The sequence below is a fragment of the Vicugna pacos genome, chromosome 5 (genome assembly GCF_048564905.1).
Source record: "Vicugna pacos chromosome 5, VicPac4, whole genome shotgun sequence".
NCBI lineage: Eukaryota > Metazoa > Chordata > Mammalia > Artiodactyla > Camelidae > Vicugna > Vicugna pacos.
Window position 1 is genome coordinate 50,474,439 of NC_132991.1, and position 16,115 is coordinate 50,490,553.

At 37.8% G+C, this 16,115-nt stretch overlaps 1 protein-coding gene across 1 annotated transcript in view; it reads right to left on the minus strand.

The window, feature by feature from the left end:
* The window catches only part of SESTD1 (SEC14 and spectrin domain containing 1), a 222,665-nt gene extending 207,235 nt beyond the window's left edge, over positions 1-15,430 (minus strand). Inside the window, exons 1-2 of the mRNA XM_072961233.1 lie at positions 15,318-15,430; positions 11,546-11,716 (exon numbers count right to left, since the gene is read on the minus strand). The gene's annotated coding sequence lies outside the window, so the exon portion shown is untranslated. The remainder of the gene's footprint in view (positions 1-11,545; positions 11,717-15,317) is intronic.
* Positions 15,431-16,115: the final 685 nt, after the last annotated feature.

The window sequence follows — 16,115 nt, forward strand, 5'->3', positions numbered from 1 at the left end:
CAATCATGCCATTAGGGATATTTAAGTCTGTAGTAAAAGAACAAAGAAATGCATGGGAAGAATCAACACCAAATTCATGAAAAGGGATTTTGGGAAGGAGGGAAGGGTGTTCCATCAGAGATGAGTACACAGGTAGCTCTAGTTGTACTTTTTTCTTAAGACTGGTAGTGGGTGCATTTCTCTTTGTTGTATTAGTCTTTGTTTCTTTATATATGTATTAATTATTTCATAAGGACAATTAAAGATAAACTAGCAATACCCATAAGACTGAATGAGAATTAAAATGTAAAAAAAAAAAAAGAATTCCTTTGATGAAACTTTTACTAATATTGTGGACTAAGTTAACTTAGATAGGTTACCACAACATAACTCATAAAAATGTTAGATAAAAGGTGATTTTTAAAAATTGTGAATATATAATCAAGCTCAAAATAAAGAAAAGGAAATCTTCAGGTGCCAAACATGAAGAGAAATATCAAAGTTAAAGCAATGAGCAAAGGCTGAAGTCAAACTGGAGCTGTCAGCTGGGATTCTAAATGCGCTGTTGGAATAAGCAGTGGCCTCAGTCCTGAGAATGTAAAGAAAATGAAACTGAGACTACTGGATAAAGCCTGGACCTTGGATGAACTGTCCCATTTGTTAAAGGGGGATCAAACTCTGCTCATAATGAGAGGAAATAGTAAAGATGTTTTTATTTGTCCACTACCTTGAGCGGAAAAGAAAAGGCATACATTAGAAATTATAATTTTAAGCTTGTACCACCCCCAGATGTGGGACATAAATTTGTAATAATTCATGGCTCAGGAACTCACAAACTAAGAACGCACCATAAAATCGTATTTAGGATCTTTGAAACCTGTTGGATTCTGGGAGAAGCAAGTAAAAACCTATTCTGTAAGACACTTTCATGACAAAAGAAATTCTAAAATAAAATAAATAATAATAATTCCTTCTGGGAAATTAGCTCACAATAAAAAATACACATCACACAAAAAATAAGTTTAGTGAATATCAACAAAGTCAACAAACAACATAATTAGTACCCTGAGAATTGTAGATAATAGAACAAACTAAAAAAATTAAAATAGGATTGTTCAAATTGTGTCGAAGAGATTTTTTTAAAAAAGGAATTGGAACTATTACGAACAAGGACACCGTGAAAAAGTGACTGATTAAAAAAAGAATCAATTAGGGTATCTAGAAATTAAAAATACAGCCATACAAATGGAAAACTCAAAACATAGATTAAGCAGATTAGACACAAGAGATAATAGTAATCTGAAGATGAAAGACAAGAGAATTGTTTGAATATAGCACCAAGAAAGAAAAATACTGAAAGGAAAGATAGAGAATAGAACCAAAAAGTGCATATACTGAATATTTAAACTTTCCTTGAAGTGATAAAAAATATGAATTCTCAAAATTAAAGAAACCAAAGTTGTGAGAAGAATAGAACAAATTCATCCAAACACATGGTAAAACTATAGAATGCAAAGAGAAAAACCAAGCTGAGAGAAAACATAGATTATTTATAAAGACATGAAAATTTGACAGCAGGTTCTGATCAGCAATAAAAGATACTTGAAGATGAAATAGTATTTTCAAGGTTCTAAGGAAAATTTTCTGTCAGCCTGGAATAATATACTCGGCTAAACTATCAACGAAGTGGAAATAAATATATAGATAGGGAATGTACTTCAAGAAGAAATTAAACTCAAAAAGAAGTGGAATAAAGAAGCAATGGTTAGCGAATACAGTCAGTGGTAAGTCTAAAGGGTCTTCAAGTAGAAATCAGTAATAAAAAGAATCATTTGGACTAAAATATTAGAAAACAGTGGAGCAGAAGCTGTCACTGTGAAAGTATTCCAAGGTCCTTTTACTGTTTGGCAGAAAGATAGAGATTTTGAAAGAAAAAAGCAAAGAAAACATGATTAACAGAAAAAATAAGATGGTAGAAATAAGTTCAAATAAATCTGATAATGGAACAAATGTCTAATATACCATTAAGAAGATAGAGCTCCTTATTTGGTTTTAAAATGCATATTCCCATTAGAGACACATCTAAGGCAAAGTAAAACGTGGAAGTTGAAAATAAACAGATGGAAAAAGACATATCAAATAAATTCCAATGGAAAGGATAGTAGTAATATCAACATCACACTAAATAGACTTTAAGACAAAAAGTTTTATTAGGACAAAGAGGTTTTTAAAAAAATTTTTTTAAAAGCAATTTTATCCATCTATCCATCTATCTGGTTGTACAATGTAATTTTTAAAAATGCATAATGTAATGATTTAATATATGTATACATTGTGAAATGATTACCACTAACAAGTTAACACATTTATCACATACATAGTTACCACTCTGTGTGTGTGTGTGTGTGTGTGTGTGTGTGTTTGTGTGTGTGGGGAGAACGCTTAAGACCGAAAGCAGGTTATTCTTTAATGATAAAAGGAACAGTTCGCAAGAAGTTGTAAGATGCTAAAGACTGTGTGCACCTAGGAATGCCTCTCCACTTTGGTATAATTTTCACAGATTTAATGAAGATTTAGTAGATTTAATTACTTTTAATTTGCTGACTATTTATTTGAATAGTACATTGCATCTTGGCTGCTTTCCCTTGGGCTCCTTGATTTATTTGTACTACATTTTAAAAGCTCTCATTTGAGATTTTGGACTTAGGCTGGCCTTTGGATTAAAATCATTACCTAGTCCCAAACCAAAAATAAAATTTCACCATGTCTATTTTAATTACCTTTCACATTCAAATCTTTAAGTCATTTTAATGGATTTTTGTGTGCACTGCGAGGTAGAGATAAACTGTGTTTTATTTTAAAGTGGATATCCAGTCATCCCAGTACTGTTTACTGAGTGGTTTATTCTTTACCTATCATGTGCAGTACTAACTCTGTCACATCATTTCCAAATATATGCTGTCGGTCTCTTTCTGAGCTCTCTTGGCTGCTACATTGCCAACTTGCCAATCATTCTTTGACTTTATAATTAATCTCACAAGGACAAGTCTTCTACGTCCTCTCTTCATCTCCCTTCCTTGCAACATCTGGGTGATTTCGACTTTGGCCTTTCCCTAGGAATTTAAACATTTGTAAAATTTCTAGAATAACCCTTAGGTTAATTTGATTGTAATGTATGGAATCTATATATTAATTAGACAGTTGGGACTTTTAGGATTTGAGTTTCCCTATCAAGTTATCCTCTTTATTTATTTAGATGTTCTTTAACGACTTGCAATTAAGTTTTATAATTTTCTCCATTAAAGTTTTAAATATATTTTATTAGATTAATTCCTATGTACTTTATGTTTAAGTACTAGCTGCTTAAAAGTAATATGTTGAAAAGACTAATTGCTACAAAAATTTGCCTTTTCTTAAAATGCACACTTTCTTACATTTTGGTTTCTGGTGGCATAAAGAAATACAACTGACTTTTGAATGTTGATTTTATGTTCAGTCACTCTTACTAACACGAATGATTCAAGAAATCTTTGTATTTTTATATCACCTGTAAATAAACAGAATTCAGTATCTTCTTCTTTAATCCTTATCTTTTTACTTATATTCTTTGCTTGCTGGTTGGGATGAAAAAAAATATTGGTGGGCTAGGATGGGGTATCTCAATGTACAATGTGGAATACAAGTGGTTATAGTAGCTATCTTTTTCCCAATACTGCTTTTTAATGGAAAAATTATAAAATTTCTCCATTAAGAATGACACTGCAGTAGTTTTGAGTAGATACCCTTTGTAAGACAAGGAAGTAAAATTTTTTGCGTGAGTTTTCTAGTATCTGGTTGCATTCTAGTGGGATAGTTACTTTATCCAAAAATGCTTGGACATTCATTTTTTTATGACTCAAACATCACCCTCATCTAATTCTTAAGAAATGGGGGTCATTCCTGGAAGGGAAAAGGAGGTCAGTGACTGAACTGCTCTTACAATTTGAAGTTTCTGGCCAGCCTCACTGCTGGGGACTGGATCCCCTAGATACTTAGTGGCTGCTGTGTACTGAGTAATTGCTACTCAAAAATTTTTTGCAAGAAGCAGCTTGTCAGGGACTAGAAAAATGGATTTTCTGTGGGCAATAGAAATGTCAATACATAATTCAGTGGCGGAAAACACTGATGACTGAGAAATACTGACAGCTAAGTAAGAGTCTAAACTGCCCAATCTATGGCAAAATACTTCACTGCTCTAGAGACAGCATGTGTTAGGGTGGTCACTTACTGGGATTCAGATATCAAATTAATAACCAAGCTTGGAGAGATACTCCACCAAGGTGTTCAGCATGGGAAAACTACACCACGTTGTCCACCAGGGGGCAAGAGTGTGATGCTTGGAGCCCTGAAATTTCTGAATGCCTTGTGAGGAAAAGTGGAGTTGGGATCCAAGCAAAGGTGGCATTTTGAAGCACAGGGAAGGCCGGTTTTCTTCCCCTCCACCTGACATGGGGCTGCCAGGAAATGGCGTTAGCCTTAATCAGGCTGACAGTGAGGCAAGATGTGTCACAGGGGGGTCATAAACTTCTTCACCACTCACTACTGGGCATCTTTCAAACTGCTGCATGGGTGGAACAGATTCAATAATCCCTCTTAGGCTGCCCAGAACTGTGGAGGTGGGAAGCAACCCCAAGTTTGTCTCAACTGTGAAGAGAAACATGACCTACATCTGTAAGGAAACAACCAGCTCACTTCCAGACGGGACTTGTAGGACACCAGGATGGCTTCCTGGGAAGCTCCCTCTCTCCCAGCTCCAAATCCTGCAAGTAAGGGGAGTGTCCCTGAGAAGAATCCTGAAAGAAGTCAAGAAACCCAAGAAAGGAAAAGGAGAGGAGTGTGAATAGAGCACAGAGTGAACAATACCTTTCTAAAGAGAATCATGATTTAACGGGGACACCACATATCTTATTCACTAGATGTTAGAGTCTTAGGCTGGGAGTGAAGGTTGGTTCTCTCTTAAACCCTACATCAGGCTTGAGGCAGGACAGGAAGATACAGATGGAGTAGGATGGAGCATCCCAAAGTACAGAAACACTGTGAATATGTTGTTTCTTTTTCAAGTGTGTTATGGGTATGAGATCAAATGATCTGTTTACATCCTTGTTAGAAAATCCTAAAATGTAAATTTGAAGGCATTTAACCTACACATTCTTTAAAATATGTCAGTGACTTGAGCATTTCAGCATTGATTTTGTGTTCTAATGCTTACTCATCTCTCGGTTGTTTTTCCATCTACCTTTTTTCAGTTCCTTAGTAACAAGTTGAAACTTGGTGATTGTAGAAGGATAAAAAGTTCTAGGTTGGTAAGTAAATAAGGAAAAAAGTCTTAGTGCAATATGAAAATGTATGCACCTTGTTCAACAAGCAGGAAAAAGTGCTGTTAAGAATTACTAATATATAAAGCTTTGCCTTTTAAACTATTTCATTACTTGTAAAACATAATAGGGATAATCATTCTAAGAAAAGAAAAATAAAAATTTTGATCAGCATGAATTTTACTATTCATCTTGATATTGTGCAGTGCCAATTTTAGTAAGTATTTAACTCATATGTGGAATCGCCAATATTTTACAGTTCATACCTACATATGTATTTCATCCTTGCCTGAACAGTTGAAATCACAAACCGTTTTGTTCATTTATTGTCACCCAGACATTCTACCAATACTCTTTATCTTTGGCTTACTGATGAGTAAGGAAGAAAATGGAGGAAAAGGGACTCCGGGCTGTCCTATTCTTTCCCTTTTCTTTTCTGTCATAAATTTTAGCATAACTTTTAGCTAAGTGGTACAAATAAGAAAGAATTTAATAGGATTTTTTAGGTATTTGTGTTTCCTAGAATACCATTACTTTCTTTCTTTGAAACAAGTTCTGGTTCACATGAAAAGCATGACCTCTTGGGACCGACAAGGTCCCCACTTGTTCAGTCTTAGGTGTGTCAGTACAGAACAAGCACAGAATTCTGGTGGACCCATGATGCACACCAGTTTAGCAAGACTCAAAGTACATGTTAAATTTTCTGTGGAAGTTGCATAACAATTACGAATGCTGTATGTAGATGATTGGCAAGTTACTGTGGACATTCTCATGTTTATCTCCTCTGCTCCACTGTCTCTTTGAACTTCGCTCACAAGTTCAAAGAGAATGTCATTAAGAATTCAAGGTGGCAACAGTGGATCTATTCACCAAGCACAGGGCACTTCTGAGAGTGGGGCTTTGTGTGACTGCACCTGTTGCATGCCTATGAACTGGCTCTGGAAGTCACAGATCTGGGCCTTTCCTTATCTAGTGCTTCCAGATTCCAGCCTGGCTGCTACTTACTATGTATGCTGGCTACTAAAAGTTAAGCTGCTTTCAGAGCTGCCCCTTGGCCTTGGTCTACTGAGGGTGAGCACAGATGTAGAGAGAGCCAACAGAGCAGATTCTGTCTGGGATTTGGGGAATGCTTCTCTTAGGGATGTCTTGCCTCTCCTAGAGCAGAAAAAGCTCTGAGACACAGGAGAGGTCTTGTAGATGATCCAGAATACCATGTTTTGACACTTATCTCTGCACAGTTCATGTCCATCATATATTAGGAACTGCCTGTCAGTGAGAAAACATTGAACTTTGCTGGAATATCATTCAAGTCTCACCAAAGATTTGGAACTGCATGGCATCAACTAACACTTTTATGACGACTCTTCGTTCTGTATCTCTAGCCCAGGGACTTTTTCTTTGAACTGCAGACCCACACTTCTAACCACGTACGTGACTCTCCATTGTAATGAATGCTTCACTGGTACCTCAAACTCAAAATATCCAACTCTGAATTTATTGCATTATTCCTCACATGTTCTCCTGCTCCTTCTTCAGAAATTTTTATTTTGGTAGCAGCTACACAATCTCAGTCTCCTCCCTGTCTTCACATCACTCACCTTCAAATGGTCACCAAGTATACTGAAACCAGCTTTTGATTGTGCCTTGCATCCAGGACCCTCCCCATCCTCAGTGCCCCAGCATAATTCAGTTCTTCCTTCACTCTCTCCTATACTTGCCTCCATGTCTCCACTGACATCCCTTCCCAAATACCCCCTGGACTGCCACAATAATTTTATCATGAAAAATACAAAGTGCATGAAATATTTCGAGCATTGAAGAAATCTAAAGTAGTTTATAGTAAAACTATACCTCACCATTAAACTTTGCTAAATCTTAATTTGGCAAATTTGCTTCATATTTTTTAAAAAGAAATAAAACATTATAAATATGGCAATAGTCATCTGTATACTTCCTTCTGTCCCATCCCTTTCCCTTTCCCCTCAGAGATCACTACAGTTGGTGTTTATCCTTCCTATTTTGGTTTTTACATGTTTACTATACATGGATTTTATCTGTAACATATGTATTATCATGACTTTTTAAAATTTCACGTAAGTGGGATCATACTATGTATATTCTTCTGCAGCTTATTTCACCAAACATTTTTTTCTTTTGGAATTCAACCATGTCAAAGTTTCCCATTTCAGTAATTTATTTCAGTATTTCAATTTCAATTTTTGTTATTTGGTATTTCATCATTTGAATGTCCCCTTCCCTCACGGCAGCCACAGAATCATTACACTAGTTTTTAGTTCCTTCTTTATTTTTGGCCTCTAGGGTTTTCAGTACTTTGTTGAGAGCTCAGATTTTCATCTAAATAGATGTTTATTATAACTTACTCTGTATTTCTGGGTTTTGCGGTAATTCAGAGGGTTTTAAAAAAATATTACTGTGGTATATCACCTCCAAACACGGCAGACAACAATTCCTCCCATTCTTGTATGCTCATGCTGCTTCTTGCGTCAAGAAGCTGAGCCTATTTTTCTTCCTCTTGAGTCTTACCAGTAGGCTGTGGTAGGAATAATATTCTAGGACTTCCAAGCCAAGGTCTTAAGAATTCTGGCAACTTCTGCTTTCTTTTTCTTGGAGCCTAGCCACCCTATTACAGGGAAATGTACGCTAGACTAATGAATGACTAGTGACCACAGTGAGAGAAGCTCTGTGGGATGACAGGGCATCGTTGGATGTTCCAGCCCTAGCTTAGCTCCCAGCTAAATGCAGATACATTAGTAACCCTAACTGAAGTCATGTGAAGCAGAACAAACCAGCTGAGCCATGCCAAATTCTTGACTCATAAGATCATGAAAAGTAACAAATTCTTGCTTTAAGCCATTACATTTTAAAGTCATTTGTTCCACAACAACAGATAATGAGACAGTGCTACCTGCCAGAAAACGTGAAGGATCATTCTAACATGCAAATCTAACATTATGTTTTGATGCATCTCATACTTACAGAAGAGTGGAAAAGACAGACATAAACACCTATAATTTAAATATGAGTCAATGAATACTACAATAAAAGTATGCACAATCCTGTGAGGCTCACCCAAGCCAGCCCTGGCAGAAGGGAAAAGGGCCATTTACATATAGTTATTCATAATCTTGTGTTTGACTAACTCTCCTGTTACTTTTGGACGAGTCACTATGTCTCATCATTTTTGAATGTCCACAGCCTAGTATGGTTTTGGGCACACAGTTGTCATGTAATGGGTGAATGAACTAATGTGGTCTAATTTGGAAAAGCACATAAATCACATTGTTCCTAATCTCAATTTACTAAGGGTATACAATTTATACAGCATTAAAATAAATTTTCCATGACTCAGAGCCTGACCAGCCATAACTGAATAGTGACATGGTGTGATGTCAAGTGCCTTATGAAATTAAACCCCTAGTACTCTTTCTCATCCACTGGCTGGAGTCTCAGATTTCAATGTAAGAATGCTATTCCTGTAGCTAAGGATTTTTAGGCTAGTCAAAATCTACCTCTCCATTACCAGAGGAGAGTGTCACTCAATTTAAGCTGTGATGAGTTATTTTACCCTAGTATGAGTGGGTTTTATCTCTTTCCAGAGAGCTTGTTTGAATGGAAAAAGGAGGCAGAGGAAATTTTAGGGTGTGAAGGGAGCTGCTAAAGATAATCACTACCCACCTACAGTTCAGCTGAGGGACTGGTCTGGTCCTTTTGTTAAAAAGGAAATGGAGAAAAGTAGATAGAAAGACAGTGTATATTGTCACACTCTGTATATGCCCACACATTTGCCCAAGCTAAGGACAGAATATTCATTTCTTCTAGAGGTTAAAATCTACTATTTTTTAAAAAAGTACTCTGTATACTTTTTCATTAAAGACATATAGTTCTCCTTGGTAGGCTAACTTTTAAAGAAATTATTTTAAATTAATTTTTTAAAAGAAATTGTGGTAAATATTTGTTAAAGCCCCTGCTTTCAGTTCTTTTGGGTATACACCCAGAAGTATAGTTGCTGAATCATACGATGATGCTATTTTTAAATTTCTGAAGAACCACCAAACTATTCTCCATAGTGACTGTACCATTTTACATGCCCACCAGCAATGCACTAGGGTTTCATTTTCTCTACATCCTTACCAATACTTGTTTTTCTCTGCTTTTTTGATAATAGCCATCCTAAAAATGTTAAGTGGTATCTCACTGTGGTCCTGATTTGCATTTTCCCAGTAGCTCGTTTTTATGACCATCTTTCCAATATTTATCATTACTTCTTCTAAAGGAGTCAGACATCTCAAGAGATAGAAAGTTAATGAACACAGAAAGAAAGATAACACCTCTATATGAGAAAATCAAACTGGATGTTGGTGCCTGATGGTGAAAACTTGAGAGAGAGAGAGATATATATATAAAACACATGTAAAAGTGAGGCTCTGAATTTCCCTTTATAGCTCTTTAGAGATCGAAGTTCCTTGCACGAGGCAGTAGGCTGCTGGCAGCCTCCAGGGAGCACCAGAAAGCTGTGGGTTCACTTGCCTCAGGCTCTGGCCTGTGGTCCTTGGCAACAGGTTTAGGAACAGTAGGCTATCTGGGTCCTATCTTTGGTCCTACTGATTCTCATTACTGCATAAAATTCCTAGCTGGGGAATATGAGGGAAAAAACAGGTTCAGCGATTCCTGTTAATTCTGCTAGAAGGCATGGGAGCAATAATCAAAATTATAACTCTCTTATATGCTGTGAACTCAGCTGAACCCTCAAGAGAATAACCTGAAAAACTGAGGGCTCTCGGATCATACCAAGGTTATAAGATCCTTCACCATAGGGCCAGAGAAGAGGAAATATTTAATATGTGCTGGGCACAGGGTTAGATAATTTTCACATAATAGCTTAGAAGTTACACATTACTTTATGTTACCAAAAAATGAGGTCAGTAATTTGCCAAGGTCACAACCTAGTAAGTGCAAGAAAGAGAACTAAAATCCAGGTCCCGTTCTAAACCATGCTACCTCTGAAAGCGCCTATTATGCATTGCGCATAATTATGGTTATTTATTATATTCCTTTTAATGACTGAAAGAAGATCATCTCTGCAATTCACAGATTAGAAAAGACTTGGTATCCTTGGAAGTATTATGGAATTTTGAAATACTCTAAAAACAGTCCACTTGGGAAAAGATGCTGATTCTGGCTTGATGCTAATTAAAAAAATGAATAGCTGTGATTTATTTACAAATGCTTGAACTTGTCCAAGTCACAGAAGTAGACTTGGCATCGCCTTGTTTATCAGAATCAGATTCCAGAAAATGTAAACCCCAGAAAAATCAGGATTTTTATCTTTCAAACTCTTTGGGCAGTGAATTGCATACAATAAGGCAGTGCAAGCCAAGAGGTGATTATACCACTATTTATGAGTTTTTGTTCTAACACCTCTTTGTTTACCTCACTTCACATGTTGATCAAAAAAACATTTAGAATATATTAAAAATATAAAACCTGCCCTATAATAACGCTCAATTGCCTGTGGTGGTAACAGGGCTCAGGGGCACCTTTTATCTAAGGACTTCACAGTGCTTTATGTGCTCATTAACTCACAACCCATCTGTTTTACTCCATTTTATAGCAGAGAAGCGGAGGCATCACGGAAATCGCACAATATGTTGGTGCAGGAGTTTAATAGGGATTCTTTGGATTCTGAGTATTCAGTCTGTTCATTCCTGACACAATATGATTTACCAGATATGGGAAGCAAGAAACATAATAGCTAATATCATTGAGAGTTTATTAAGTTCTTGACTCTGTATTAAATGCTTTATATGTATTAGCTGATTTACCCCTTAAGAATTCTATGAGGTAAAAGCCATTATTATTAGATAGAACAACTGAGAAGAAGGGAGGTTAAGTTATTGCTGTCAATAAGTCTCGGAACTAGGATTCAAACAAGGCAGAGCCCATGTGCTTATTCATTGCATGACACTACCTCTCGACATAATGTAATACCTCATGTCTTTAAGCATGTTAAAGCTTAGTGGTTCCAGAGAAACCAGTCATTTTGCTCTGAAACGTATAAAGCTATGTGTCAGCACATTAGTCAGTGTTTTCCAGAGAAACAGAACCAACAGGATGTATGTGAATGTAAGTATATAAATATAAATAAAAATTTAATAAATAAAGAGAGCTTGATTTTAAGGAAACTGGCTTACGTTATTGAGGAGGCCTTCAGTCTTTAGCAAGTCTAAAATCCTCAAAGTAGGGTGGCAAGCTGGAAACGCAGGGGAGGGTTGCAGTCCAAGTCCAAAGGCAGGATTCTTCCTTGCTTGGAGGATTTAAGTCTTTGTTCTGTTAAGGCCTTCAACTGACTGGATGAGGCTGACCTACATTATGGAGAGTAATCTGCTTTAACAAAGTCCACCAATTTAAAATGTTGGTGTCTTTCAAATATGTCAATGTCAAAAAAGACAAAGAAAGGCTGAGTAATTATGGTAGGTTAAAGAAATCTAAAGATACATAAAAGCTAAATGTAGTACATGATCCTTGATTGGATCCTGAAAAAAAAATTGGTCAATAGAAGTAAATACAGATATAATAAAGATGATGGAATTATCAAAGAAGTTAAGGCAGTTGTCAAAATGTGTGAAATGTGTTCATCCACAATTCAGGTAAAAAAGCAAAAATTACATAAAGAACATTTTGGGGGCAACTGGTGAAGTCTGAATGAGGTCTCTAAATTGGGTAATGATATTGTATCAATGTTAAATTTCCTGATTTGATCATTATACATTTAAAGTGAATGTCCTCTATTTTAGAAAATCAGACTATGAATTACTTAGAGGCACAAGGATATGAAGACGGCTGCAACTTACTCTGAAATGATTCAGAAGAAAGTAAGATTATATAGAAAACAAATGGGCAAACTGATGATAATCTGTGAATCTAAATGAAGTCTATGTTCCAGTTCTCTCTACCATTCTTGCAATGTTTCTGTGTTTTTACAGAAAAAAAAAAATATGGTGTCATCTAAAAAACACATTCACAGAAACATCCAGAATAATGTCTGACCAAATATCTGGGCACTGTGGCCCAGACAAGTTGACATACAAAACTGATCATCACAATCAGGCAATATCAGAGAGCAGTTCTCCTGGTGATTAATTAGCCCTCAACTGATCCTCTAGTCAGAATGGGCAGAATTTCGAGCTTCTGTGAGTAAACCAGCACCTAGAACCTTGCCTTTACATGGGCTGTGTGAGATACAGGGCAGGTCCCAGGACACACTGTCTGCTGTTGGCTTTGCTTATCTTGAATGCACTGTTGGGGATCTGACCCTGTAGTCAGGGTCCACCTTCCCTTAACGAGTCTTTTGCCATAGCTTCTGGTTACTAAGGACCTTCACTGTGACTATCCTGGTCATTTGAATCATGCATTGATACCCTCCTCCATTTGACCTCTCCTCTGAAACTCACCTGGTTTTAGTTTTCTGTCCTCCATAGTTGGTTCTCTCTACTTTTCAAGGTGACTAATCCAAGTCACCCAGAAATTCTCAAAACAATTTCTACCTTCCAAGGGAGCAAGGAAGCAAACCTAAATTGTTAATTCTTTTAAATTTAGCTCTTCTATTTATAAGAGTCCCCTGAAGACCATGCTGGGTGTTTATTGGTTGCTCAGCAAATTGATAACAAACTCTTCTAGCTTCTCTCTGTTCCCTCCTCTGTAACACTGTGGTAATATCAACTGGTTCTTCAGGTGTAGTGGGAGGTACACATGAGAGCATTCACATTAAAATGCTTTGAAAAGTAAACTTACAGTGAGAGAGAGAGTGTGTGAGTGTGTGAGAGTGTGTGTGTGTGTGTGTGTGTGGTGTCTATACCTTCTAGAAGCAGTTCCTTCCCCTTGGCTCCAAAGAAGTGACTTATACCTTTGTCACCAAAACAGTCACAATGGATATTTCAGACCACGCAGAAAGAAACACTGACACTGTTAGGAGGATAAGGTGGTTAGCGGTTATAGGTGGTTGAAGTTATTTGCAGCAGGTAGGACTTAGTGACCTTTAAATCACTTTGCAGGTGCTCAGCCACTTCATCTCCATGGAAGAGTGACTCAGCACATATATGCTGACCTACTGGCTGAATTCTATGTGTGAGCAAAGTAAACTACCTAAGAAGTTTTGAACCAGATTTGCCTTTCTTGTTGGTCATGTTGTGTTATCTTCTTAAGATCTTGCTGGACTCAATTTCCTAATGGTTTTTGAGGATTTTTGTCCCTATGTTTGTAATAGATATTGCTCTGCAGATTTCTGTTTGTGTTGTTTTTGTTTCGATCTCAGGGTTAATTCGGGCTTTATAACATGTGCTGGGAAATGCTTCTTCTGCTCTTGCTTTCTGGAAAAACTTGTGTAGAAATGGTGTTCTTTCTTTCTCAACTCTTCAGTAGAATTCCCCAGTGAAGACATATGGGTCTTATGTTTTCTTGGTGGGAAAACTATGGACATCTGAGTGGTACAAATGGGACAAAAGGACAGTTACAAGTGATATCATAGTAAGTATCAGCTTCAAAGGACCTTAGCCCTCAGCTACAGGATGCACTTAAGCTGGCCATTACAAACTCAAATTTATTAAACAAATTAATTAATTCCACAAATGATAACATAGAGCTCCCCCCCAAATATGTAACAAAATAATAAAGAAAAGAAATCAAATGAAAACTTAAAAGTAGGTACCAACCCAGATATGGATTAACCTAAAAAAATTAATATTTATATTCATTGAGTAGTTATGCTATACCAAACAAATATGGTTCTAAGCTTACTATATGCAACAACTAATTTACTCCTCACAGCAATCATGAAGAATACAACCATTTTACAGATGAGGAAACTGAGGCACAGAGAGGTTAATACTTTGTCCTAGGTCACACAGTTACTACGAGATACAGCCAGAAATTGAACCCAGGCAGGCAGTACGACTCCAGAGCCTGTACTCTTAACAGGCCAAATTGAATGAGAGAAAGTGTTTTGTAACCATCAAAGATCCATACAATATCAAAGTATTATGGTCATGATTATAATTAGAAGCTACATTCCAGATAATCAGAACCCCACATCTTGCATCTAAGGGATTGGGATTGGTTAACTGACCTGCTCAAGTTCACAGGTGAACTCAAGCAGGATCTAAATTTGCTCTATTACAGGCATTACCAGCACTCCTGCACCACCCTCTTCCCATTATATTGAAGGCATAGGTTCTAATAACAATAGTGTTGCAGTTCTATTTTTTGTCAATGCCATCATAAGATAGCTCAGTGCACTGAAAGAAAGAAAATGCTGGTAAACTGTGGAGTAGGAAGTTAGATAAATTAGAACAGTAGCAGAAAGACAACGATCTCAATTACATAGCCTCTTTGGCAGGCAGATTTAGTTCCAAAATTCAGCAAGTCCCTGTGGCTTCCTGACACTGTGGGCACATTGAACATCTGCATATTAAACGACTTCCTCCTGGCCATATGCAGACATGCTAGCCCCTCACAGAACTCTAGCCACCCCGCCACACGCCTCCTTCCTGAGGGCTGTGTTCAAAGGCGTCTACTTCAAGGGCTGCCTTAAGTGTTTATTTTAATCATTGTGACAACATTAAATTGAGGTGCTAAAAATAAGTTAGTAAGGTGGAGTTTTGAAGGCTTGCCTTCTTTACTCCAGAAATGCCCCCGTATCGTAGACTAACATTTTCCAGTAACAAATTCCAAATAGTAATTTAAAGAAGGCAATTATTACGTATAACTTGACTGTCCCTGGGCCTCACCAGCCTGTGGGAACACATGAGACCACTGAAAGATTTATACCCGCTTTTTACTGGCGTAGTGATGCTGCCCGTGCTTACTTGAGTTCCACCTCTCAAGGCTTTTTGTCACCAGCAAAGCCCATTAAGATTCCCAGGAAATAAACAGAATCTGGGTGATAAAAAAAAAAAAAAAAGATCTAACCTTTGTTTCCTTGGTGCTTAGTCTAATTGCAGTTGCTCACAGGGTGCTGGGTGCGGGGGCCTTGCCCCGGCACTTCAGACGAAAGGACGCGCCCTACACCTATGTTCAAGATGGCGGCCGCCGGCTGTGGGTGGAGACGCCGCGCCTGCGCTGAGATCGGCAGCTAGCGCACCACAGCTGTGCCTTCCCCTGGAAAACTCCGCCCCCTCCTGGCTGTTGAGATCCCTACAAGCAGCCCCGCCCACGGCCCGCTGGGGAGGGTGTGTTCTAGAGTAGCGGCTTGCTCGGCTCCATTCTTTGATTTAAGGAATAAAGCTTTTCTTTCCTTCTGAACCAAACTTGGTCTCCTTCTATTGGCACAAGTGGCCCTGGGCAGGAGGACCCTTGTTGGACTCGGGAGGGTGAATAACAATTTGGTGGGCTCTCACACGGGTGTTCCACATCCATGGCATCTGTGCTTTGCTGGGCACAGAGTGCAGTGCTGGTGGCTGTCCTTGGAGTGCCTGGGGTGGAGTGGGTGAAACTGTCTTGCCCCCTGGAATGGAATCCAGACACAAAATGTCAAAACTGTGTCACTTGGTGGCCAGTGTGCTACAGAATTGAGCAAGATATCCTCCTCTCTGCCTGCAACCAGGCCTGCATCCAGGGCACTGGGTAGGGGGTGCTGTACTGTTCTCAGTCAATTCTCAAGAAGCAGGAACTTTAAGGAAAGTGCCTTCCTGAGTCCATGAAACCATAGATACTGACCCCTAGATAGGTTTCCAGGAGTCTGAGAATGCTCTTGGCATTGTGTAAGAA